Source organism: Hemiscyllium ocellatum, chromosome 22, assembly GCF_020745735.1.
Source record: "Hemiscyllium ocellatum isolate sHemOce1 chromosome 22, sHemOce1.pat.X.cur, whole genome shotgun sequence".
NCBI lineage: Eukaryota > Metazoa > Chordata > Chondrichthyes > Orectolobiformes > Hemiscylliidae > Hemiscyllium > Hemiscyllium ocellatum.
This window is the reverse complement of record NC_083422.1, coordinates 44,835,971-44,862,044: the sequence shown is the minus strand read 5'-3', so window position 1 is coordinate 44,862,044 and position 26,074 is coordinate 44,835,971. Positions and strand designations below refer to the sequence as shown.

The 26,074-nt window shown below is 44.8% G+C and overlaps 1 non-coding gene across 1 annotated transcript; it reads left to right on the top strand.

The window, feature by feature from the left end:
• The first annotated feature begins 3,546 nt into the window (after positions 1 to 3,546).
• trnai-aau (transfer RNA isoleucine (anticodon AAU)) lies at positions 3,547 to 3,620 on the top strand. The gene has a single exon. It is a non-coding gene; the product is annotated as a tRNA-Ile (tRNA).
• Positions 3,621 to 26,074: the final 22,454 nt, after the last annotated feature.

The window sequence follows — 26,074 nt, the reverse complement described above, 5'->3', positions numbered from 1 at the left end:
TGCTCCGGTTTTTTCTCACTGTCCAAGGATGGGCAGGTTGGGTGGTTTGGCCATCTGAATCATTCCACAGTGTCCAAGGATGTGCAGGATAGATGGATTAGCCACAGGAAACACTGGGTCGCAGGGATAGGGGAGTGGGGTGGGTATGGGTGGGATGCTCTTTGGATGGTCAGTGTGGACCATACTGTAGCCATTCTGTGATCTTATTCCATCTGCCAAATTCTCACCTATACTTTTAAAAACTTCACTGCAGGATCTTTCGCATCTTCATTTCAACTTGTTTTCCTCCTTGTTTATGTGTGATCGGTAAATTCTGGGCACAGATAGTTGGTCCCTTCATCCTCATCAGTAATATGGATTGCAAATAGTTGAAGCCCTTGCACTGATCCCTGTGGGAATCCACTAGTTACAATTTTGAGCATGGAAATAACTAATTTATCCCAATCCTTTGCTTCCTGTTTGCTAATCTTCTATACATGCTGATATATCACACCCACATTAGGAGCACTGAGTTTATGCATTACCCCTTTATGTGACACATTATTTTGGAAATCCCAATACATTATGTTTACTGGTTCACCTTTATCCACCCAGCTTACTACATTTTCACCAAACTCTAAAAAGATTGTCAATTTCACTTTCATAAAACCATGTTGACAGGCCAAAGAACTGTTCCTGAAAGCAGATGAACAAGAACAGAATGGGGCAGTCTATGAAGGTAATCTGTATGTTTATCAGCTATGTTTTAAACCAGAAAGTGCCATTATGCTACTTTTTTTTTATTTCTGGGGAACCAAGTAGTTCAGATCGTCATGCAGATTTTATATAATATTTCTAGCTTTTTCTTTACAAGATATTACAATCAGGTGAAAAAAGATTAAATTGCTCCCTTCCTTACTAGACCATCACATTTTTTTTGTTTGAAAGGGATATGCTTGCCATTTCAGTAAGTACTTAAACTCTTTGTATGTTGTGATTATAAAAGAAGCATGGGGCAGTTTCTCTTGAGTTTCGATAAAGAAAACAGTTAGGTTATTATGCGTAAGCCAATCTGGGTAAAATAATAATTTGTTTACCAAATTGTTCTCTCACAGATTTCCAAAGTTCTCACTCTCAAATTCACAAATACAATGTGGAGAATACATTGGCCAAGCACACAAAATGTTTCTGGAAAATCTCCTTTGGTGATTTCAGGCTTGATTCAATGGTCTCACTGCTTCAAATTTCTCATTGTAGACGAATGATTAAACTTCAACCACTCAGTTTGGCTGCATAAAGCACAATATCTTTCACAAAAAATTATCCTAGCCTCAATATTGTTGGGGGAGAGAGTTCCAAGTTCCCTACCCTTTATGGGAGGAAGTGCGCCTTATCATTACTAGTGAACAGCCTCTCTGTAACTGTAAACTTCTCACCTCTTTTCTTGGACTCACCATCATACAAAATATTTCGACTCTCTTTACCTTACTGATTTTTTTGAATAAGAAATGAAAGCAGAAGTAAACCAAATGGCCATGAGCCTCAAGACCATAGATAATGGTCAGCACGATGGCTCAGTGTCTAGCATTGCTGCCTCACAGAGCCAGGCCCCTGGGTTCAATTTCCACCCTGGGCAACTGTCTGCGTAGAGTTTACGTATTCTCCCCATGTCTGCATGGGTTTCCTCCGGGTGCTCCGGTTTCCTCTCACAATCCAAAAGATGTGCAGGTCAGGTGAATTGGCCATTCTAAATTGCCGATAGTGTTAGGTGCATTCGGCAGGGGTAAATGGAGGGAAATGAGTCTGGGTGGGTTACTTTTTGGAAGTCTCATGCCCGAAACATCGATTCTCCTGGGATGCTGCCTGACCTGCTGTGCTTTTCCAACAACACATTTTCAGGTCTGATCTCCAGCATCTGCAGTCCTCACTTTCTCCTATTTTTTGGAGGGTCAGTGTGGACTTGTTGGGCCAAAGGGCCTGTTTACACAGTTTTGGGAACCTAATCTAATCTAATTAAAATAATCATCTTCCTGTATTCCTTGATTACCTGAGAGATCAAAAATCTGTATATTCCAGACTTGAATTTGTTACTTTATTTACTCATTCAATGTGGGAATCACTGGCTACCTAGCATAGAGTCACAGTCAAACAGCATGTAAACAGTATTTATCACCAATTTCTAATTGCCCTGGAGGAAGTGTGGTGAGTTGCTTTCATGAATCACTGCACCCTTGAGATGTAAGGATACACACGATTAAGAGAAAAAACCCAGGATATCAAGGATAATGGAACATCTACAACTCTCTGGGATAGACAATTCCCTTTAATTAACAACCCTTTGAGTGAAGAAATTCCTTCTTATCTCAGTCTAAAATGAACAATCCCTTTATCCGAAACCTTTACCCTACCAGCCCCACTCTAATCTCCCCAGCAAAGAGGAGAATCTTCCACTCCCCATCCTGTCAAGTATTTCAGATTCCACTCAGAATCATGTCTGTTTTAATGAGATCATTTCTCATTCTTCTGAACTCCAGAGAGTTAAGGCCCAATTTATTCAAATTCTCTCCGACTTCCATGACAAGAATATCCTTTCAAAGGTAGACAAAATTGTGATCCCACCAAAACCCTGTTTAAGTACAGCAAAGCTTCAATTTCCTGTAATCAAATTCCTCTAGTAATGACCAACATGCTAATTTCTTTCTTTATTGCTCTATCTAATGCTAATGTTGTGTTCCTTATACGGGTACAACTGAATCTCTGAACATCAACATTTCAAAGACTTCAAAGATGATTTTTTTAAAAAATGTGCTACATTTCTACTCTTACTACCCAAGTAAATAATTTCACACTTCCCCATGTTATACACCATCTGCCATCTTGTCACGAACTTAACCTATCTACAGCTTTTCACAGCTTCTTTGTGTCTTCCTTGCAGCATATATTGCATCTAGCTTCGTATCAGCAGTGAACTTGAATGCATTATTCCCAGAACTCCAAGAGTAACTGAGCAGAGAAAGTCATGTCCAATTTTATCTAACTACTTGCTGTGTGAAGAATCGTTTTCTCATGTCATCCATGCTTCGTTAGTGCATCATTTCAAAGCTTTTTGTTTTAATGCTGTTACTAAAATACTGCCAGTATGTCTATTTAACGCAGTGAATTTAAGTTGAAGGTTACAGATGTCTTGTTCTATGGCCTCTCTGCTCCAAAGACCTTTATCCAGCTCTCGTTATGATTATTTGTGATTGCTCCACACCAGAATGGTTCCTATTTTGCACATGACTTATCCCCCATTACTGCCATTGCCCTTGGTCTCTTTTCCCTTCCCTCGCCCTCCAGTTCCCTGCCCTTGGTCCCTCTATGCAGTTACCAGCACTACGGACTTTATACACTGGAATCTTTGTACTGGCTCCGACTCTGAACTCTCATGGAGGTCCTGGACTCTACCTATTGGCATAAAGTCAGACACCACACAAAACCAGGTTATAATCAAACAGGTACATTTGAAATCACAAGCTTTTGGAGCGTAACCCCTTCGGCAGGTGAAGTGAAAGGGAAGAGCACGTAGGTCGGTTAGCTCAGCTGGTTAGAGCGTGGTGCTAATAACGCCAAGGTCGTGGGTTCAATCCCCACACTGACCATGTGTCAGCGCTCGTCTCGTCAGCTGTGCTGTGTCAAGGTTTGTCGTGGCTTTGGGCGGCACGGTAGCACAGTGGTTAGCACTGCTGCCTCACAGCGCCAGAGACCTGGGTTCAATTCCCGACTCAGGCAACTGACTGTGTGGAGTTTGCACATTCTCCCCGTGTCTGCGTGGGTTTCCTCCGGGTGCTCCGGTTTCCTCCCACAGTCCAAAGATGTGCAGGTCAGGTGAATTGGCCATGCTAAATTGTCCGTAGTGTTAGGTAATAGGGGCATGGGTGGGTTGCGCTTCGGCGGGTCGGTGTGGACTTGTTGGGCCGAAGGGCCTGTTTCCACACTGTAAGTAATCTAATCTAATCTAAAAAGCACACAGAACACTGAATACATTAAGGACAAAAGGGTAACTAGGGAGAGAATAGCCCCCCCCCCCCACACCACCACCACCACCACCACCAAAGATCAGCAAGGCGGTCTTTGCGTGGAGCCACAGCAGATGGGGGAGATACTAAACGAATATTTTGCATCAGTATTTACTGTGGAAAAGGATATGGAAGATATAGAATGTAGGGAAATAGATGGTGACATCTTGCAAAATGTCCATATTACAGAGGAGGAAGTGCTGGATGTCTTGGAACGCATAAAAGTGGATAAATCCCCAGGATCTGATCAGGTGTACCCGAGAACTCTGTGGGAAGCTAGAGAAGTGATTGCTGGGCCTCTTGCAAGATATTTGTATTATCGATAGTCACAGGTGAGGTGCCAGAAGACTGGAGGTTGGATAACATGGTGCCACTGTTTAAGAAGGGTGATAAAGACAAACCAAGGAATTATAGACCGGTGAGCTTGACCTCGGTGGTGGGCACGTTGTTGGAGGGAATCCTGAGGGATAGATGTATATGTATTTGGAAAGGTAAGGAATGATTAGAAATAGTCAACAAAAACGGGGAAAATCATGTCTCACAAAGTTGATTGAGTTTTTTGAAGAAGTAACAAAGAGGATTGATGAGGGCAGAGTAGTAGATGTGATCTATATGGACTTCAGTGAGGCATTTGACAAGGTTCCCCATGGGAGACTGGTGAGCAAGGTTTGATCTCATGGAATACAAGGAGAACTCACCATTTGGATACAGAACTGGCTCAAAGGTAGAAGACAGAGGGTGGTGGTGGAGGGTTGTTTTTTCAGACTGGAGGTCTGTGACCAGTGGAGTGCCACAAGGGTTGGTGCTGGGTCCTCTACTTTTTGTCATTTACATAAATGATTTGGATGTGAGCATAAGAGGTACAGTTAGTAAGTTTGCAGATGACACCAAAATTGGAGGTGTAGTGGACAGCGAAGACGGTTACCTCAGATTACAACAGGATCTTGATCAGATGGGCCAATGGGCTGAGAAGTGGCAGATGGATTAGATAAATGTAAGATGCTGCATTTTGGGAAAATAAATCTTAGCAGGAGTTATACACTTAATGGTAAGGTCCTAGGGAGTGTTGCTGAACAAAGAGACCTTGGAGTGCAGGTTTATAGTGGAGTTGCAGGTAGATAGGATAGTGAAGAAAGCATTTGATATGCTTTCCTTTATTGGTCAGAGTATTGAGTACAGGTATTGGGAGTTCATGTTGTGGCTGTACAGGACATTGGTTAGGCCACTGTTGGAATATTGTGTGCAATTCTGGGTTCCTTCCTATTGGAAAGATGTTGTGAAACTTGAAAGGGTTCAGAAAAGATTTACAAGGATGTTGCCAGAGTTGGAGGATTTGAGCTGTTGGGAGAGGTTAAATAGGCTAGGGCTGTTTTTCCCTGGAATGTCAGAGGCTGAGGGGTGACCTTATAGAGGTTTATAAAATCATGAGGGGCATGGATAGGATAAATAGACAAAGTCTTTTCCCTGCGGTGGGAGAGTCCAGAACTAGAGGGCATAGGTTTAGATTGAGGGGGAAAGATATAAAAGAGACCTAAGGGACAACTTTTTCACTCAGAGGGTGAGCTGCCAGAGGAAGTGGTGGAGGCTGGTACAATCGCAACATTTAAAAGGTATCTGGATGGGTATATGAATAGGAAGGGTTTGGAGGGATATGGGCCAGGTGCTGGCAAGTGGAACAAGACTGGGTTGGGCTATCTGGTCGGCATGGACAGGTTGGACCGAAGGGTTTGTTTCCATGCGTTCCATCTCTAAAACTCTATGACTCTATGACTCTGCATGACTGTATATTAATTTTCTAAATATCTAGCCTCAACTCCTTAACAATGGATTCTAACAATCTGCCATTGACAGACGTTAGGCTAACTGATCTCTAATGTTCTGTTTTCTGTCACCCTTCTTGAAAAGCGGGCGTTATGTTTATGGTTTTCAAATCTGCTGGAACCTTTCAAGAAGGACATTGGTTAGGCCACTGTTGGAATATTGCCTACAAGTCTGGTCTCCTTCCTATCGGAAGGCTTTTGTGAAACTTGAAAGGCTTCAGAAAAGATTTACAAGATGTTGCCAGGGTTGGAGGATTTGAGCTGTAGGGAGAGGCTGAACAGGCTGGGGCTGTTTTCCCTGGACCGTCGGAGGCTGAGGGGTGAGGTTTATAAAATCATGAGGGGCATGGACAGGATAAACAGACAAGCTTTTTTCCCCTCGGTTGGGGGAGTCGAGAACTAGAAGACATAGGTTTAGGGTGAGACAGGAAAGATTTTCATGCAGAGGGTGGTGTGTGTATGGAACGAGCTGCCAGAGGAAGTGGTGGAGGCTGGTACAATTACATTTAAAAAGCATCTAGATGGGTATATGAATAGGAAGGGTTTTGAGGGATATGAGCCGGGTGCTGGCAGGTGGGACTAGATTGGGTTGGTTTATCTGGTCGGCATGGACGGGTGGGACCGAAGGGTCTGTTTCCATGCTGTACATCTCTATGACTCTATGACCTTAATCTATTCACATGGCCTTGTCTTTTTGTGACTTTTCAATGTTACGACAAGACTGTGTTACAATGCAACTTGAACTTTTTGCTGGTACTATTTACACCTAAATAGCGTCTCAGTAATGCACAGTTATTTAGAATGGATAGGAAATGCATATAATCAGGTGTGTTCATATCACAATGAAACAAAATAAACACTGACAATGCTGGAGTGAAATGGAAACCAGGTGTGATAATGCCTTTAAGACCCATAGGTAATCAGTAATTACTATCCTTGTAGAAGGATAGATTAGATTCCCCACAGTGTGGAAGCAGGCCCTTCAGCCCACAAGTCCACACCGACCCGCCGAAGAGTAACCCACCCAGACTCATTTCCCCTCCAACTAATACACCTAACACGATGGGCAATTTAGCATGGCCAATTCACCTGACCTGCATATCTTTGGACTGTGGGAGGAAACCGGAGCAGTGAGAGGAAACCCATGCAGACACAGGGAGAATGTGCAAACTCCACACAGAGAGTCACCCGAGGCTGGAATTGAACCTGGATCTCTGGCACTGTGAGGCAGCAATGCTAACCACTGAGCCACTGTGCCACCCCAGAGATAGAATCCCTACAGCATGGAAGCAGACCATCCTGCTTGTCAAGTCCACACCAACCCTTCGAAAGGCATCCCACTCAAACCTCCCCCACCTACCCTATCCCCATAGTCTTGCCTTTCCCATGGACACTATAGGTAATTTAACCTGGCTAATCCACCTAAGCTGCACATGGTTGAACTGTGGGAGGAAACCATAGCATCCGAAGGAAACCCATGCAGATATGGGGAGAATGTGCAAACTCCATACAGGCAGTCACCCGAGGCTGGAATTGAACCTGGGTTCCTGTGAGGCAGCAGTGCTAATCACTGAGCCACCATGCCACTGACGATGAGCTCACTGAGTTCGAGTTATGTTGATAGCAGCCAATGGCCTGCTCAGTTGGAACTCAGCTTTGCCCGCGCTGGGGTGAGACTATATATGCCATCAGTACTGGTGTTCAACAATAACCAACATTCCTTTCCACTCGAGCCGCCTGAGTTACTATACTGGGATTAACATTTTCCATGCTATGTTATCTTCCTAGAAAGGGCTTTCATTTTGTGAAGGAATATTTTAATGCATTAGCTGGTGAATCTGATCCCAAGGACAGAATCTCTTTGCATCACATATATCATTGCACTCATGAAAATTTCCTCTGATGACAGTTTCAATCAAGTATTTTAAATATATGTGTTAACACTATCATCAGGACTGAGGCATTCCATTCGAACGTGTCAAAGACCTTGTCATTACCAGCCCAGGTTAACAATTAAACTTACACATGTGTTTCCTCCTTCAATATATTCAAAATTTGTAACAATAACATCAACATGCAATCCTTAGGAAGACTATTGATTGATGTTTTTTGAAATTAGCAGGATACATCTTATACATGAACATGTCAAGGATAGCGATGTCAAAAATAAAAGCAAGTCTGTTTATTATTCACCCCTGCCAATTATTTTAAGTTAAATATCACACAATTCAACCAAGTTATAGCCAAACAGGTTTATTTGGAAGCAGTAGCTTTTGAAGCACTGTGAAAGCTAGTGCTTCCAAATGGACTATAACCTGGTATTGTGTTAGTTTTAACTTTGTCCATCCCAGCCTAACACTGGCATCTCCACATCGTGGCTACCATCAATTCAGGGCATGAGTAGATTTGTCGCTGAATTACAGAGAATTCTGTCCCAACATAATCCCAGAAATATGCCAAGAGCTTTAATTAGACTAACAGCCAAGAACTTCAGATTAAATTTCCACTGAATGTTCAGTGGATTGGTTCCTGGGGTAAGAGGGTTTTCCTATAATGAGAGCGTGTGTAAGTTGAATCTATATTGTCTAGGACTTAGAAGAGTGAGAATTGATCTCCTTGAAACACCTATGTTTCTGAAGGAGTCAGTGTAGGTACCGCAAGGTTGTTTCCCCAGGGTGAGGAATCTAGATTGTGAGACACAGTCTCGGGGTAAAGTGCCCAAACGGTTTGGACTGAGATGAGGAAAAGTTTCTGCACTCAAATGTTTGTGATTTTTTTTGACATTTGTACATCCAGTGATCTGCTGATGACTGCTGTAGGGTGTAATTGCTGTCTTTCAGTCTTCTTTCCTCACTATCCAAGGCCATAAACACACCTTCCAGGTGAAGCCTTGTTTTAATTGTACATGTTTTAATCTAGCCTACTGCATTTTCTGCTCACAATTTGGTCTCCTGTGTTTTGATGATAGCAAGCACAGGCTCAGTGGCCATTTTCTGTCTGTAAGATTGACCCTGATCTCTCAGTTCCTTGCTTTCCCACTTCGTGCACTTGCTCCTCTGTTAATATTCCTGTCCTGGACTTGCTCCAACAAAGCTCAAGGCTTGAGGATCACCTCACTTTTCTCTGAGGCACTTTAGGACTCAATATTAAGTTCCCCAACTTCAGAGCATGACCTCTGTCCTCCTGTTTATTATAGATCCCCATCCCCATCACACTCCGCCCATATCTTCTTCATGTCTTGTTTTTGTTTTCCCTTACAGGCAGTGATTGGTGGCATCCTAGACTTTGAGTCCAGATGTTCACAGCATTCTGAGTCAGGAACGAATGCAAAATTTCCAAATTTGGGCATAACACAGAGTTAAGTGGGAATGTGTGAGGAAGACGTAAAGTGGCTTCAGGAGGTTTCAGGTGGATTTAATGAATGTAGCAGCTGGAATATAATGTGAAAAAAATGTGACTTTATCCAAATTGGTCGGAAAAATAGATGTGCAGAGTTATTTGTGAATAAAATGAAGTTGGAAAGTATGAGACCTAGGTGTCCTTCTCTAAAAAATCACTGAAGGCTAATATAAAGCTGCAGCAAGCTGTTAGGAAGATTAATGGAATGTTCACATCTGTTACAAGAGGATTTGCATTCAGGAGTAATGAAAACTTGCCTCCTTTGAAGAGGAATTTGGTTAGATCTCAGCTGGAGTGCTGTGTGTGGTTTTTATCATCTTGTTTCAGGAAAAATATCATTGCCAAAGAGTGAATGCTGTCAGAGTGCACCAGACTTGTTCCCAGGGTGGTGAGACTGGCCTGTGAAGAGAGATTGGCACACTGGACCTGGATTCGTTAGAGTTCAAAGAGTGAGAGGTGATCTCATTGAAACCCACAAAATACTCAAAGAGATGGGGCGATGTAGGGAAGATTTTTTTTCTCTGACCGGAGGATGTTTAGAACCAGGAGACACAATTTTAAAATAATGACTCAAATTTGGAGAATTTGTTTTATTGAGAGGGATGTTCACCTTGTACAGTTGGATGGGAAGGAATCATGGGGAGTGAGGAAGCCTAAGGAATAATGAAGGAGTAGACCAGGATGACATGGAGGGAATGGTCCCTGTTGAATGCTGACAGTGGAGGTGATGTGACCTTGTGGTGGCATCCTGTTGGAGGTGGCAAAAACAATGGAGGATGATACTTTGTGGGTGGAGGCTAGTGGATGGGAAGTGAGGTCAAAGTGAACACTATCATTACTCTGGGAGAGAGGGGGAGGCTGCGGGCAGAAGTGCAGTGAATGACTCAGACATGGTGTGGGGTAGAGTTGGGGGTTTCTTTGGTTGAGGGAAAATGTTGGTGTTACCTTGGTAAAAGATGGCATAATCAGCACCGACATACCATGGACAGAGAGACTAGGAGAATGGAATGAAATCCTTGCAGGAAGCAAGGTGTAGTCAAGGTAGCTGTGGGAATCAGTAGATTTCTAATGGATATCGCTGGAAAGCCTAGCCTCAGAGGTGATGACAAGTATCAAGGAAGGGAAGGGAAGGGTCAGGGATGGGCCAGGTGAAGGCAAGAGAAGAATCAAAATTGGAAACAAACCAAATGGATTTTGCCAATTCTAGACACCAAGAAGCTGTGAAGATTTCTTCAATGTATCAGAGATTTAGTTGTGGGTGTGGGCCCATGGATTGGAATAAAGAATATTCCACATATGCCATGAAAAGGCAGATATAACTGGGATCCCATGCAGGCAGCCTTTCATAGAACCCCAGCAATGTGGAAACAGGCCCTTCTGCCCAACAGGTCCACACCAACCCTCCCAGACCTTTCCCCTATATTTATCCCTGACTAATGCACCTAACGTACACATTCCTGGACATTTTGGGCAATTTAGCAAGGCCAATCCATCTAACCTGTACACCTTTGGATTGTGGGAGGAAACCCACTCAGACAGTCACCTGAGGATGGAACTGAACCTGGGTCCCTGGTGCTGTGAGGCAGTAGTGTTAACCACTGAGCCATCGTGCCTCCCCAAATTTGGAGAACATGAGACAAGTTGAAGGAGTTATTGTTCAAAGTGAGAATGAGCTCAGGCAAGTGAAGGAGGAGGGTGGTTTAGGTCTCAGCTGAAGGAAGAAGCACAGATGTCATTCTATCTTGATGGGGTTTGGAAGTGTACATGGATTTACTATCGATAGTGAAGAGGAGGTAGCTGGGGCTAGGAAACTGGGAAGTGTGGAACTCATAACATAGCATCTGAAGAATCACAAATCTGAATGTGAAGTGCCTGAACATGAGAGGGTAAAATAAATAAAAGTAAAAAAGATTGGAAGAATTAAGCTCAGTGACACAGGAATAGGTTGAAATGATGGTCCTGTTTGTCAATTTCAGGAAGGAGGGGGTAGGGGCCTGGGTGGGTTTGGGGATTATGAGGTGGGAAGCTGTGGACAGGAGATCTCCAGAGAAGATGACAGTGACAGTCCTGGAAACAAGAGCTTGATGTTCAGTTGTGGGGTCATGATCTGGGGAAGATGGGAAGAAGTGTCTAAGAGTTGGCACTCAACCTCTGCAAGGTAGGGGTCAGTATGACAACAGTGCCATCCCTATCTGCAGGTCCAGCAACAAAGTCAGGGTTAGACCTGAGGGAACAGGGTGCAGCAAGATCAGAGGGAGCCAGGGTTACAGTGGGTGAGGGGGGCAGAGTTATTCTTGAATAAAATGAAGTTGCAAAGTGTGGGACCATGGGGTCCTTCTCTATAAGTCGCTGAAGGCTAACATACAGCTGCAGCAAGCTGTTAGGTAGGTTACTGGGATGCTCACATCTGTTGCAAGAGGATTTGAGTTCAGGAGCAGTGAAATCTTGCCTCCATTAAATAGGAGCTTGGTTAGATCTCAGCTGGAGTACTGTGTGTGGTTTTGATCATCTTGTCTCAGGAGAGTGAATGCCTTCAGAGTGTACCAGAGTAGCTCCCAGGCTGGTGAGCAATGTCTCATCTGCAGTTTTCAATGAAGAGCTCAAGTGCAGGTGAAAGGTCAGAGGGAGGAGTCTAGGTGGAGAGGGAGGAGGGACTGGGGCAAAGAAGTGGGCACGGAGGCGAAGACAATGAAGAAGACTTCAGCTTCATGTCGTACCCTAAATTCATTGAGGTCGGCCTGTGATTTAAAACAAACCTGTTGGACTATAGACGGGTGTTGTGTGACTCCCGACTTTGTCCACCCCAGTTCAACACTGGCACCTCCACATCATGGCGGATTGAGGGCATTGTACCAACATTCTGGACAAGGACAGTCACTCTCACTACTGAGGTTTTAACCAAACTCCCTCCAACTGATAATAGACAAGGTAAATAGACAAGGTCTTATCCCTGGCGTGGGGAAGACCAGGACTAGAGGGCATAGGTTTAGGGTGAGAGGAGAAAGATATAAAAGGGAGCTAAGGGGCAGCATGTTCATGCAAAGGGTGGTACATGTATGGAATGAGCTACCAGAGGAAGTGTTGGAGGCTGGTGCAATGACAGCACTTAGAAGGCAATGAATGGGTTTATGAATAGGAAGGGTTTAGAGGGATATGGGCCAAGTGCTGGCAAATGGGACTAGATTGGGTTGGGATATCTGGTCAGCATGGACGAGTTGGACCAAAGGGTATGTTTCGATGTTGTACATCTCTATGACTGCAGGAAACTTTGTCCATTTGCTGCCACTGGCGTTGCTGGTATGAAAGGCCACTGTGGAACTGTCAGCGTAGAGCAGCTCTCTAGTGAGTACGTCTTTGTCTCAGGCAGCGAAGGTTAAACAGACAAGTGGGAGGTAAACACCCTCTTCAGTCAAACTGAAGGCATACAACAGCAGCAAAGAGCAAACAGAGCTGGTGCCACAGGTCAGCTGTTTTTGTGCTTGTGTGCTTCTTTTATGTAAAACACAAATACTCGTGAAGTTTTAATTGTAGGGAGAAAATATATAAGAGAAGGACCAGCTTGGCCGTCAAATTTAAACTCTCCTGTTACAAACAGGGTTACTAATCGTGGACAAAAGTGATATCCTTTGGCTGGGATGCATACACCTTTGAGTTACATTTGACTCTGAGCCAATAACATCCATATCCAGGAACCCAGAATTCATTTAATCAAAACTTTAGAACAAAAAGATCCCCTTGTATGGGGTTCCCCAAAATGCTTACAGAGTTCTGGATAAAAGACCCTTGAACCCATCAAATATGGGTTTCCTAAATTTCGTAAACTGGATATAAATGCACTCTAATTTCTCGAGTCCAAGAGGAGCGCTTTGAACAGCAACCTCTCGCCTTGTCATTGATGAAGATCTTCTTTGTATCTGATCAAAGGTCTCACAGCTTGTCAGTTTCACTGACACTTTCAACTGGGTACTGGCCTCAGTGACTCTGATGAGTTACGAACAGGTTGGGAAACCCATCAGTGGCTGCCAGACCCAGGATTAAGTGTGATATAACTACAATCAATAACTTGAAATTACATACCCACCCACCATATGCAAAATGCTGGAGAAACTCAACAAGTCTGACAGCATCTGTGGAGAGAGAAAGAGAGTTAATGTTTTGAGTCCAATGTTATTTTCTTTAGATTTGAAGGGACATGGAAACATTGTTTTTTGTCTCGTTTCTATGTTATCCCCTAAGAAGTAGATATAAGGCAGATAACATAAAGAAGTTAATGATGAAGCAGCAGACACAATATGAGAGGTAGGTTGGAAAACAATGACTGATCTAAAAGATTGGCTGAATGCCTAAATCAGAGAAGGTAATGGTTAGACCAATGACAATGTAGTCAAGGTTGTTCAGTCAGGAAAGGAGGTAAAAACAATGACTGCAGATGCTGGAAACCAGATTCTGGATCAGTGGTGCTGGAAGAGCACAGCAGTTCAGGCAGCATCCAATGAGCAGCGAAATCGACGTTTCGGGCAAAAGCCTTTCATCAGGAAAGGACTCAACATTGCTATTGGTCTGATCAGGAACATACAGTGAGGAGCAGCTGTATTACTGACAATGAATTTAGATAAATGGTGATTTTGTCAGACAGGCAATTAGGCTTGATCGATTTCATTTTTCCAAAGTTGAAGAGACCTGGAGAGAGTTATTTTGATCAACAGGAGTGTAAAGTCTTGTGAATCAAGATGAGCAATTGGAAGTGGGAGATGAACATAAGCTTCTGTGTCTTTTTTGACCCAGAAACTGGCATTTTTCCAATAAATAAATTGCTTCATTAAAGGCACCAAGGCATGTTGCCTGGAGACCTCTTCCAACAAGGTTTGGAGAAAATCCAAGGAAATTCATCATTAATTTCATCCTTCTGTCTCTTCTTTGAACCCTCTTCAATGTATTTAATTCTTTTAAAGATTGCAGCCTCTAAATTAATCTTGCCGATTAAGTAGATGACAGCTTTATGCATTCATGTGACCTTCCACTGTTTGTTCCCTTGTTAAAGGAAGTTAACTTCCTTGAACTAACGAGGTTAATGAATGTGTTAAGGTAGAGAAACATTGTATGAACATGCCATCACTCACTTGTCAATAGCACCAGCAGTAAGGCTGTGGTATTTGAAACCTTAATCAATGTCCCAATGTGCCGTTATCGCTAATTAAAACAGAGATGTAATAGAGATGAAAGAGACATAATCCTATTTGCTGAATGCTCTGAGGAATGAATTCTGTCTTGGAAACAAGTCATGTGACTTTGACAGTGATCAGAGAACGAGGGGGTCTCAGCTAAACGTAGAATTCCGCCCCTTCAGGAATGTTGTATTGTGGTATAGACTGCAACATATGCCTGATAGTGAATTAAACTTTTAGAAGAGTTTGATGAACAGGTGAAAAAGCATGCTGATGTGGTCCATCAGGACATTACTGCTTCATACTACAAAGAATTGCAATGTTACTTGTGATCAGGGGCTAGCTATGCTCTGAAAGCTAGTGCTTCCAAATAAACCTGTTGGACTATAACCTGGTGTTGTGTGATTTTTAAATAATGTGATTTGTGGCACAGGATGAATATTTAATGACATATTGGATTCAGGGAAATCAGGGAAAAATGTCACAGCTTTCCTTTCCTATAATTTCTACCCATCACCTTCTGTAGGACAGTTCCAAATACGATCAGCTGTTTGTAGTTGGCGGAAAGAAAGGGTTTGGAGAGAATAAAATTTATTCCACATTAGGCTTATAGCATTGGACATTCGAAAGTACTTGCAAAGCGTTGTAGGAAGATTTCAAGACACTAAGTTAGTTTGATGTGATGCTGGAAAAACACAGCAGGTCAGGCAGCATCTGAGGAGCAGGAGAATCGACGTTTTGGGTGTAAGCCCTTCTTCAGGAACGAGGCTGGTGTGCCAGGCGGGCTGAGATAAAAGGAGGGGATTTGGGGGAGGGGTGCTGGGATTACAATACGTGGAAGGAGGTGAGGGTGTGGGTGATCGGCCGGAGTGGGGGGGGGGGCGGAGAGGTTGGGAAGAAGATTGCAGGTCAAGAGGGCAGTGCTGAATCCGGGGGTTGGGACTGGGATAAGGTGGGGGGAGGGGAAATGAGGAAGCTGGAGAAATCTACATTCATCTCGTGTGGTTGGAGTGTTCCTAGTTGGAAGATGAGGCGCTCTTCCTCCAGACGTCATGTGATCAGGGTCTGGCGATGGAGGAGGCCAAGGACCTGCATGACCTTGGCGAAGTGGGAGGGGGAGTTAAAGTGTTCAGCCATGGGACGGTTGGGTTGGTTGGTGCGGGTGTCCCAGAGGTGTTCCCTGAAATGTTCCGCTAGTAGGCGGCCTGTCTCCCCAATGTAGAGGAGACCACATCGGGTGCAACAGATACAGTAAATGATGTGTGTGGAGGTGCAGGTGAATTTGCGATGGATATGGAAGGATCCATTGGGGCCTTGGAGGGATGTGTGGGGGGGAGGTGTGGGCGCAGGTTTTGTACTTCTTGCGGTTGCAGGGAAAGGTGCCGGGAGTGGAGGTTGGGTTGGTGGGGTGTGTGGACCTGACGAAGGAGTCGCGGAGGGAGTGGTCTCTCCGGCACGCTGATAAGGGTGGGGAGGGGAATATATCCCTGGTGGTGGGGTCTGTTTGGAGGTGGCGGAAATGATGGAGGATGATACGATGTATCCGGAGGTTGGTGGGGTGGAAGATGAGGACCAGTGGGGTTCTGTCCTGATGGCGATTGGAGGTGCGGATTTCAAGGGCGGAGGAGCAGGAAGTGGAGGAGATGCGGTGGAGAGTATTGTCGAACACGTCAGAGGGGAAATTGCGGTCTTTGAAGAAGGAGGCCATTTGGGTTGTTTGGTAGTGGAACTGGTCCTCCTGGGAGCAGATGCGGCGAAGGCGAAGGAATTGGGAATATGGGATGGTGTTTTTACAGGGGGCAGGGTGGGAGGAGGTGTAATCTAGGTAGCTGTGGGAGTCGGTTGGTTTGTAGTAAATGTCCGTGTTGAGTCGGTCACCCGAGATAGAAATGGAGAGGTCTAGGAAGGGGAGGGAGGAGTCTGAGATGGCCCAGGTAAATTTGAGGTCAGGGTGGAAGGTGTTATTAAAGTGGATGAACTGTTCAACCTCCTTGTGGGAGCACGAGGTAGCGCCAATACAATCATTGATGTAGCGGAGGAAAAGGTGGGGTGTGATGCCAGTGTAGCTGCAGAAGATGGACTGTTCCACATATCTCTCACTGCACCCCCCCAGGTCATCTCCTTTGCCCTGAAGCTCTTCAGCCACATCCTGAAACAGACTCATTACCACAGCCTGTCTCTTTCCTCAGCATCTGCCTATGGAACCGACTGACCCCACATGGACTCCGGACTACATTCAGTCCAACACAATTTGGATCCAACCAGGACAACCAGTACCTGCAACGAATCTGAAGCCTCCAGCCTTCATTGGATATGTGGAACAGTCCATCTTCCGCAGCTACACTGGCACCATCCCCCACCTTTTCTTTCGCTACATCGATGATTGTATCGGCGCTACCTCATGCTCCCATGAGGAGGTTGAACAGTTCATCCACTTTACGAACACCTTCCACCTCGACCTCAAATTTACCTGGACCATCTCAGACTCCTCTCTCCCCTTCTTAGACCTCTCCATTTCTATCTCGGGCGACCGACTCAACACGGACATTTACTACAAACCAACACAGCTACCTAGATTACACCTCCCCCCACCCTGCCCCCTGTAAAAATGCCATCCCATATTCCCAATTCCTTCACCCTCTGCCGCATCTGCTCCCAATTCCACTACCGAACAACTCAAATGGCCTTCTTCTTCAAAGACCGCAATTTTCCCTCTGACGTGTTCGTCAATGCTCTCCACCGCATCTTCTCCACTTCCTGCTCCTCCGCCCTTGAACCCCAGCCTGTCCAATCGCCACCAGGACAGAACCCCACTGGTTCTCACCTACCACCCCACCAACCTCAGGATACATCGTATCATCCTCCGTCATTTCAGCCACCTCCAAACAGACCCCACCACCAGCGATATATTTCCCTCCTCTCCCCTATCAGCGCGCCGGAGAGACCACTCCCTCCGTGACTCCCTCGTCAGGTCCACACCCCCCACCGATCCAACCTCCACTCCCGGCACCTTCCCCTGTAACCGCAAGAAATGCAAACCTTGCGCCCACACCTCCTCCCTCACCTCCCTCCAAGGCCTGAATGGAAGCTTCCATATCCGCCACAAATTCACCTGCACCTCCACACACATCATTTACTGTATCAGCTGCACCCGATGTGGCCTCCTCTATATTGGGGAGACAGGTCGCCTACTTGCAGAATGTTTCAGGGAACACCTCTGGGACACCCGTACCAACCAACCCAACCGTCCTGTAGCTGAACACTTTAACTCCCTCTCCCACTCCACCACGGACATGCAGGTCCTTGGCCTCCTCCATCACCAGACCCTGACCACACAACGCCTGGAGGAAGAGCGCCTCATTTTTCTCCTAGGAACCCTCCAAACACAAGGGATGAATACAGATTTCTCCAGCTTCCTCATTTCGCCTCCCTCCACTTTATCTCATTCCCAACCCCCAGATTCAGCACCGCCCTCTTGACCTGCAATCTTCTTCCCGATCTCTCTGCCCCCACCCCCTCTCTGGCCTTTCACCCTCACCCTCACCTCCTTTCACCTATCGTATTCCCAGCACCCCTCCCTCCTACCTTTTATCTCAGACCGCCTGGCACACCAGCCTCATTCCTGAAGAAGGTCTTATGCCCGAAACGTCGATTCTCCTGCTCCTCGGATGCTGCCTGACCTGCTGCGCTTTTCCAGCATCTCATTTTTCAACTCTGGTCTCCAGCATATGCAGTCCTCACTTTCTCTTTTTCACTCAGTTAGTTTGGTAAATTATGGAGGAGATGATTTGTCTTTCCATCCGGAGACACCCGAGAATCTAGTTTCACTAAGAACATTGAGAATGAAGGTTTGATCCTGCTTTATTCAGCTTCTCAACTCCCAGCTCAGCTTTGTCCTGCTGTCTGGCACACTGAGCAAGGCACAGATAATGTCACCATGAATCTCTTGCTGTCCATCTCAACCTGCTTCCTTGTTCTAACCTGCCCTATTTGATTTTCTGCTTTACCACACCCAGGAACAGCCTCCTATCCAGCTACAGCAACCTCAAGAGGAAGGCAGAGGAACAGTTCAGCAATGATGAAGATGCACCATTACACGGACTGTAACTTGATCGACCACCTCAGATTCTGGCACAGCACATAGCTTGGAGTTGTCCAGTATAGACGTGATCAGCTCGTGGGGAATCACTGGTAACTACAGCCATGGCAGGGGGTAAGGGTGGTGATGTGCCAACCTCCCAGAGATCAAATGGTGGACAGGTTCTGCTGGGGAGAAATTAGATGAGGACCTAAAGGGTACTGATGAATGCTGAAAGACATTCACACTGAGAGACTAACCTGCCAGACAGTCTGCTCTCCATGTCAAGGAGTATGGAGGAGGACAGTTCTGAGTTGACAGCTCATGGAGATGTGCTGTCTCCTCAACCTCTGCTCAATCTCCCTGTTGTGCTGCCGACCCACAGCCATAGCCATAGCCATTGCTGCTCCCTTATCTAATCCCTACCAGCCTGAATAGAGCAGGATATATGGAAGGGATGTATCCGGGAAGGTACTTTCAACATAGAGCTACACTCTCCACGGTATTTTACATCTTTAATTTAAAATGTATTCAGTAGACACCGTGTCATTTTGACAGGGTAGTTGGGAGGTAGGGGATGAATAATGCTCTAAAGGATGCTCTGTGATTGCTCTTGCATCCAAGTATGAAGAGAGGGTCTCAAGTGTAATGTACTAGGCCAGACCACTCAAAACATTCTTGAGCAGGCAACCCAGACAATAACTTTGCAATTTGTTTTGGTAAATTTGGTACAGTGAGACTTACCCGGAGTAAGCTAGCTCGGTTGACTACTAGGTTTTAAACCAGACAGAAATTTGTTCACAAAATTACACAATGATTCACACAGAACAGAATAAAAAGCCCCAATAGAACTCAGTCTATCCAAACTAGACTTAAGTATGCTGTTCCGAATATACACAACAGTCCCAATAAGCAAACCCTTTCAAAGAACAGTAAAAACAAAGGAACAGATGCTTACAGGTTGAAGTTTAAAGGACGGAAAGAGAGAGAGAGAGAGTTTCCACACAGCTTACTGTTGAACTCCTAACTAGTTCTGGACTGAACTGCTCAGCTAGAGAGCTGACCACTCCCTTTCCATTATACAGGTCACTTCTAAAACATGACCACTTTGACAAAGTCTCATCTGTTTACATATTAACAAGAGGCCTCTCAAAATCCTTTTAATCTCTGTACCAAACTAATCTACTCGGGGCCCGGCCCATTTATGACCCCTCTGAAAATAATCAAGGACACATTATCCTTGAGAAAAGGAACAGCTTTAGAATAAAGGAACCAGTTTTGTGACACAAGTGAACATTGTTCTCTGGCCTGCAGTCATGTAAACCATCCTCTGCCAACCACTGCAGAGAACTGGATACTTTAGTCTCCTCCAACTGGATTCAATAAGGCTCTTCAAGAAGGAGAAAGTGAGGATTGCAGATGCTGGAGGTCAGAGCCCTGAGGAGCAGGAGAGTCGTGATGAAGGGCTTATGGCCAAAACATCGACTCTCCTACTCCTTGGATGCTGCCTGACCGGCTATATTTTTCCAGCACCACATTGTTTGACAAGGGTCTTCATGAATCTGATTAGCACATTATCTCCAGCACTGTGAAGGAACAGCATGAACATTTGATTCTTATGTCTTTAAAGCTACAAAACCTTTTGTTCTTGAATTGGTAATATTAATTGCACACAAATACTTGCAGAGTCATTCTAAAACACTGCAGAACAATTACAGTTTGTGTGTGGAATTTGCTGATTCATCAACATCCTGGTGAAGTTGTACCTTTTAGTTAATACAGAGAGCTGGCAATTTGGCAAATTGGTAAATCTTAGAACTTAAAACAATTCTTTCATTCAGAATCATGATTAATGAACTACTTAAAACAAAGAGAATGGTCTGTTAATAATGAGAATGGGATCTGTTCCAATGTGATTAGGGAGAGCTCTTGTGGTGGAGCAGTAATGCTTGGGTTCAAATTTTGTCTACTCCAATAATGTGTCAAAATATATCTGCACAGGTTGATTAAACATATCTTCTAATGTGGTTAGACAGCAGACTTTTCAGTTAAGTAGCAGCACACTGATGATTCTGCCCTGAAGAACATATTGTTTAGCTAACATAGATTTGGCTCAGTGAATAATGAATTTAATCTACTTAAATTTTAATTTAAATCTATTAAAATAAGCTGCTCAGCAGGTCATTAAAAAAAACTTCAGCTTTTTAAAAGTGCCTTTCATAATCCCAGAATATTAGAAAAGCAATGCACAGCTCATGATGTATCGAAGTATATCGGCTGTGAATTTGATCAAGGTCCCTCACAAATAAATAACCTAATAATCTGCTCCAATGGTAACTGTTTAAAAATGAAGACTCACTAGGAGAGTGCTCTCTTTCTTTAAATAATGCAATGAGAATTTTTCTATCCATCTGAAAGGACAGATGGTATTTGGATCAGTGATATGAGGACCAACATTTGATTGCTAATACTTTCATTAGTCAACTTCCCAACGTTTCCCAGCTGATGGTAATACTGGGGAAGTCAGATTCCCGAGTGAAACCTTCCAAATCCCTTTTGATTTAACCCCCTCCCCCCGTTCCTACATCTCCCTCACCTTTCGTGGTCTGCATTGCACTTAGTGGGCTTTGTATGTATATTAGCTGAAAATATGTTGCTGGAAAAGCGCAGCAGGTCAGGCAGCATCCAAGGAGCAGGAGATTCGACGTTTCGGGCATGAGCCCTTCTTCAGGAATGAGGAAAGTGTGTCCAGCAGGCTAAGATAAAAGGTAGGGAGGAGGGACTTGGGGGAGGGGCATTGGAAATGCGATAGGTGGAAGGAGGTTAAGGTGAGGGTGATAAGCCGGAGTGGGTGTGGAGGCGGAGAGGTCAGGAAGAAGATTGCAGGTTAGGAAGGTGGTGCTGAGTTCGAGGGTTGGGACTGAGACAAGGTGGGAGGGAGGGGAAATTAGGAAACTGGAGAAGTCTGAGTTCATCCCTTGTGGTTGGAGGGTCCCTAGGCAGAAAATGAGGCCATCGTCGCCAGACCATAGCAACACGACGGTTGGAGGAAGAGCGCCTCATCTTCTGCCTAGGAATCCTACAACCACAAGGGATGAACTCAGACTTCTCCAGTTTCCTCATTTCCCCTCCCCCCAGCTTGTCTCAGTCCCAACCCTCGAACTCAGCACCGCCTTCCTAACCTGCAATCTTCTTCCTGGCCTCTCCGCCCCCACCCCACTCCGGCATATCACCCTCACCTTAACCTCCTTCCACCTATCGCATTTCCAACGCCCCTCCCCCAAGTCCCTCCTCCCTACCTTTTATCTTAGCCTGCTGGACACACTTTCTTCATTCCTGAAGAAGGGCTCATGCCTGAAACGTCGATTCTCCTGCTCCTTGGATGCTGCCTGACCTGCTGTGCTTTTCCAACAACACATTTTCAGCTCTGATCTCCAGCATCTGTAGTCCTCACTTTCTCCTTTGTATGTATATTAATCAATTGGAAAGAACTGATTATTGACTGGCAGTAGTTACCAAATGAAAAAAAAATGCTGTGGATGATTTAATGATGGGAAATAAAACCATTCAGTTGTACATAACAGCACTGCTAGATATAGAGAAAATAATCCTGATTTATACTTGATACACCATAAACCGTATCTTCTTTTTTTATCATGGAGGTCAATCATTAAATATATTTATAAATAGTTGCCATTGTACATGGAATGAAAGAATCTAAGCACTTATTGCACTCAGGAAAAACACAAACTTTACTACATTATGCAGGAGTCATTGCAAATATCAGAGAGAAATATTTACAATAACCCTCTAATTAGCTTCACAATCAATGAAGAGTTCCTTCTGCTACACGAAAACTCCATGTTTCAATTAATCTCTGCATTCACTCAATGCTTTTGTCTTTATTCTGATTTTTGACACCTTTAAACAAGTTGCTAACTCAGCTCATTTACTCCTTAACATGGATTTCAAACCCATGCCTTCTATAGCCTTAAAGGATATCTTCCTCTCTGACACCACAAAAACCCTATATTTCTGGCCTTCTACTAAGCAACTCAAGACTGTTCCTCAAGCCCCGATTGCTAATAATAACAGTCAAGAGTGTGGTGCTGGAAAAGCACAGCAGGTCAGGCAGCATCTGAGGAGGAGAGTCGACATTTTGGGCAAAAGCCCGAAAGTTCCTGATGAAGGGCTTTTCCCTGAAACATCGATTTCCCTGCTCCTCAGATGCTGCCTGACCTGCTGTGCTTTTCCAGTATCACACTCTTGACTCTAATCTCCAGCATCTGCAGTATTCACTTTTGTCTTGCTGATAATAACACCTCTGCTGTTAAGAACATCATTAATCTGAATCAACCTCCTTCTCAGCCCCCCTTTTCTGCCTCTCTTCTGGTTGTTAAACTCAAATTTGAAAATCGTCTAGCTCTTATCTCCTCAGCTGGCATGGAGTTCATTTATCAAGTTACACAGTTTTTCAGAAATGATAGTTTTACCAATTCACTGTTTGAAATAATTACTCATGTATACAGATCTCAAAATGAAAAACCATTTTTCCTCCAGAAAAATGCCTATTTTCATTCCAAATTGACAACATCACAACTTACATTTTATCCTTCATATGTGCTTAGACCTCTGAAAGAGGGTTTCAACGCATGGTATTCGGAATAGTGTTTCCATTGAGCCAAGATAACACAGTTAGAGGAAAGATAAATTGAACATTATAATTTAAGACTATATTTAACCTATGGGGTCTCTAAATTTTGTTTCATATCTGAATTTCATGAGATGTGTCCTTTGGCTACAAATGTCCTGAAATTTATCTGTCTGGTTCTGGTGCATGCTCAATGAAACCAAACTGAAAGAAAGCAAGTTTCTTTTTACACCTCAGCCATCAACCCCAAACCCACCAACCCCCAACTCCACTACCCCCAACCCCACCAACCCCCAACCTCACCACCCCCAACCCCACCACCCCCTGTAATTCTAGAAGCTCCTTGTCAGCCTTGTAAGGGACAGAACCTCTGGCTGTATCTTCTCAGGTTATTAAAGAAAAACATTGCAGTTATGTAGCACCTTTCACCAACAGCAGAATGTCTCAGGGTCCATGAAGGCTTGTGAAGTGTTCTCCTTCTCTGTTACTATAGAGAAAATCACAACTGACCAAAATAGGCAGGCAGGAAGCTGGAAGAACACAACAAGACAGGCAGCATCAGGAGGTGGAGAAGTCAATGTTTTGGGTATCACCCTTCTTCAGGGCTGAGGGTGGGTGTCGGGGGAGCTGCAGATAAAGGGGGTGGCAGGGGCAGGGTGGTGGAGTGGGAATAGGTGAAGACAAGTAGAAAGTCTGACCTGGTTGGCTATTGGGAGGAATGAATCCAATTGGTGGCAGGGAGGAGTGAAAGGGAGGGGGAGGGGAGGCATTGGGCAGGGAGTCAGGGGATGGGAAGGGAGGTTATTTGAAATTGGAGAAATCAATGTTGAGTCCTCCAGTCTGTAGGCAGCCGCGGCAGAAGATGAGATGTTGTTCCTCCAACTTGCGCTTTGGATCATTCTAGCAACAGAGGAGGCCAAGGATAGTCATGTTGGAAAGGGAGTGGGAAGGGGAACTAAAATGGGCAGTGACTGGGAGGTCAGGTCAGCCTCTGCAGGCCGGGCTGATTTGCTCAGTGAGCCATTCCCTAAGTTTACTTTTGGTCTCCCAAACGTAGAGAAGACCACATTGGGAGCACCTGATGCAATAATCCAGTTCGGAGGAGAGGCAGGTGAACCTCTGTCCTGCTTGGAAAGACTGTTTTGGGGCCCTGGATGGAGGTGAGGGGAGTGGTGTATCAGCAGGTTTTGCAGTTTTACTGGTTACAGGGAAAGGTTCGGTGGTGGGGGAGGTGGGGGATGGGGGGGGTGTCGGTGGCACGAACTGTGGACTGTCAGGGGGAACGGTCATTTAGGAAGGATTTGGGGAGGGGAAGATGTTCTTGCTGGCGGAGTCTAGCTGGAGCTGGCAAAAGTATTTAAGGATGATGTGTTGGATGTGTAATCTGGTGGGTGGTCGGTTGAGACAAAACAGTCTCTGCCTTTATTGCATTGGGAGGGGGGCTTAGATCAGGGAATGGAGGTAGTGTGTCTGGATGACAGAGGGTGGAAGGCACGTTGTTCAAAATAGGCAGATATCTGGGATGTTCATAAATGGAATGCCTCCTTGTCCAAGCAGATGCAGTGAAGGCAGAGGAATTGGGAGAATGGGATGGAGTTCTTGTAGGCTACTGTGTGGGAAGAGGTGTAGTTCAGGTAGTTATGGGAGTCTGTGGGTTTGTAGTAAACGTCTGACTGGAGCCTGTCACTGGAGATGGAAATGGGGAGGTCAAGAAAGGGGAAGGAAGTGTCCGAGATGAATCAAGTGAATTTGAGAGTGGAGTGAAAGTTGTGGGTGAAGTCGATGAACTGCGCCAGCTCAGCCTGGGTGCAGGATGCTGCACCGATGCAGTCATCGATGTAACAGCAGAAAAATTGGGGTAGGTACCGAAGAGGGACTGTTCAATGTAGCCGACAAAGAGGCAGGTGTGGCTGGGGCCCATCCAAGTACCAATGGCCACCCCCTGGATTTGGAGGAAATGAGAGGAGTTACAGGAAAAGTTGTTGAGGGTGAGGACCAGTTTGGTGAGGCTGAGAGGGATATTGGTGGAGGAGGACTGGATGAGTCTATTGGAGAGGAAGAAGCAGAGGACCTGGAGGCCAGCCTTGTGAGGAAAGGACTTGTATAAGGATGACATGTCCATAGTGAAGTTAAAGCACTGGAGACCGGGGAACTGGAAGTTGCTGAAGAGATGGAGGACATGGTTGTGTCACTGATGTAGGTCAGAAGTGTCTGAACCAAGGGGAAGAGGATGGAGTCGAGGTCAGATGAGATGATTTCAGCGGGGCAGGAGCATGTCAAGAATGATAGATTAGCCAGGGTAGTTGGGCTTGTGTTCAAGGGGGTCGGTGGGGAGAGTGGCACAAATTAAGGCCTGTTGAAGGGAATGGTCCTCATGGAAGGCAGAGAGGGGTCAGGAAAGGAAGATGTTCTTGCTGGTGGGGTCTAGTTGGAGTTAGACCTGACAATCAATCAATTGTTCACCTGACAATGGCAGATGTGGAAATCACCATGGTTACTTTATAGACTGCAATGAAGCGTATTAAGCAGCCTTGGATAACAACACAGTATTTATTATGGCCTGCCCTTGTGGTAACTCATGTTAGTTTGTGCAGATTGTTTGGAAAACCCAAATGTGATTAAAATACTTTTAGCTGCTTTGCTTGCCTGAGCATTAAATCCTCCAAGTGTCACAGCAACAGACTGATAAAATAATTCCTCCTTGGATTCTCGATTTTGCCATTATTTCTTTGCCAAGCAACAACTCATCTGACAAACAAGGAATATTACTTACATTAAACCTTCGCTTGAATCCTGACTGTTTTACAATATCCGATAGGCACCATTAGAGTGGTACTTCCAGCAAAGAAGCTGATTATTCAATAAATCATAAACACACTGAGGCCAGGATGTTGAAATATCTGAATATATTAAGAAAAATGGAA